Source organism: Aplysia californica, unplaced genomic scaffold (assembly GCF_000002075.1).
Source record: "Aplysia californica isolate F4 #8 unplaced genomic scaffold, AplCal3.0 scaffold00069, whole genome shotgun sequence".
In the NCBI taxonomy this organism is placed as follows: Eukaryota; Metazoa; Mollusca; class Gastropoda; order Aplysiida; family Aplysiidae; genus Aplysia; species Aplysia californica.
Genome location: NW_004797339.1, coordinates 1,497,852 through 1,499,418, shown reverse-complemented (window position 1 = coordinate 1,499,418; position 1,567 = coordinate 1,497,852). Strand labels below are relative to the sequence as shown.

General features: G+C 38.9%; 1 protein-coding gene across 1 annotated transcript in view; it reads right to left on the bottom strand.

The window, feature by feature from the left end:
* LOC101858612 (cyclic nucleotide-gated olfactory channel) overlaps positions 1-1,424 on the bottom strand; it is a 200,372-nt gene extending 198,948 nt beyond the window's left edge. Inside the window, exon 1 of the mRNA XM_013079966.2 lies at positions 1,084-1,424. The gene's annotated coding sequence lies outside the window, so the exon portion shown is untranslated. The remainder of the gene's footprint in view (positions 1-1,083) is intronic.
* Positions 1,425-1,567: the final 143 nt, after the last annotated feature.

The following is a 1,567-nucleotide window of genomic DNA, read 5'->3' as shown; positions in this document are numbered from 1 at the left end:
ATATATGTATGTATGAGTCACTGCCGACTCCATGAAAACCAAACCAAAGCAGTGGGGTTTTTTCTCCTATTCGGCATTTACCTTCCATCTCTTCCTATTCCAGACAACCCTGCCTCTCTAAAAGTAGCCCTTCTGAGCAAAATGCATCTAGCTGTAGCTATTGAAAGATGTCTGTCTTCTTGACTCTTCTTCACCACATTTCTCTGGAACATATCCTTTAAAAGATATTGTCCAGGCTATTGTATTTCTTCAGATGAACAAACCATTTCGTTTTCTTACTTCTGGGAGAGTCAAGATGACAGTCTCCCTTTATTTTATTTTTTTGTGTGTGTTTTTTTAAGGGGGAAGGAGGAGTTTGTTCTTATTGTTTCAGACTTAAATTATTTAATCTCCTTTTCAGTCTATGGCACATTTAGAAGTCTTTTACAGCACTTTAGTTTACCGTCTTTTAATTTTGTGCCGTCTTGTTTAACTTCTATTACTACATTTGTAGTTGTTCAAATTTTAAAGAAAAAACACAATAACAGAGAGATACATGGCACAACAGATGGATAAAAGAGCAATTGGAGATAAGGGTCAGTATTTTGCTGACACCATTGCCCTTCTTTGAATGGGTCTATTACACAAGCAGCCAGACACATCCACCTATTACAAAGCACAGGTTCAAACACAGCGTTAGTTGTCTTTGCGCAATGGAAAAAGTTTCCAGAATCAAAAAGTAAAACAAAAAAATTCCTTAGTCTTCATACGCCATCTTGTACGCAGTTTTTGGCTAAAATCGTTCATTCAGTGAACTCATTGACAGCTTATCTGAAATAACTCGGAAACTACAAACACTCCGTAAATCGATGACTTCGAACATGGCATCAACAATATTGAAATGAAAAGGGGGGGGGGATAAGAATAATAGCGTGGTTTCACTACTGCACAACACTTTTGACACAAATAACGATTATTAAGATAAAGGAAGGTTTTAAAATAGTGCACAATTTAAAATGCATACAAATAATGTATACAACTTAAAACATTTTCAAAAAAATATGAATGACTTACAATATTTCAGTCATGATAGTTCTGACTCACCGAAACACACTGAGATGTTTTTAAAAAGTGGCATCGAAGTTGATAATAATCCTAGCTTGGATTTTGAACGATCCACGTTTCTCACACAGCGGGATTTCCACAGACCTTCCCTTCCTTCAGATTTTCCGAAAAGTCTGTAGGTCTAGGCAACCCTTTCCAGTGGTTTGCTTGTAAAAGGGTATACCCGAGTCTTCATGTCCACCACGAATAAGAAGAAGAAATACTTGGATTTTTTTCCTCGAACTGTGGACAAAGGCAAAAGTGGGAAGAAAAATAAAAATTGCACAGCAGTACCCTGACATTTGGTGATGAACGTATAATATCAGGGGCAACTACTCTCATCCGCCCCGACTGGAGCGCGGGAGGAGGTTGCAGCAGACGGCTTGGGAGCACTCACCGCGAACCCACCTCTCTCTCTCTCTCTCTCTCTCTCTCTCTCTCTCTCTCTCTCTCTCTCTCTCTCTCTCTCTCTCTCTCTCTCTTT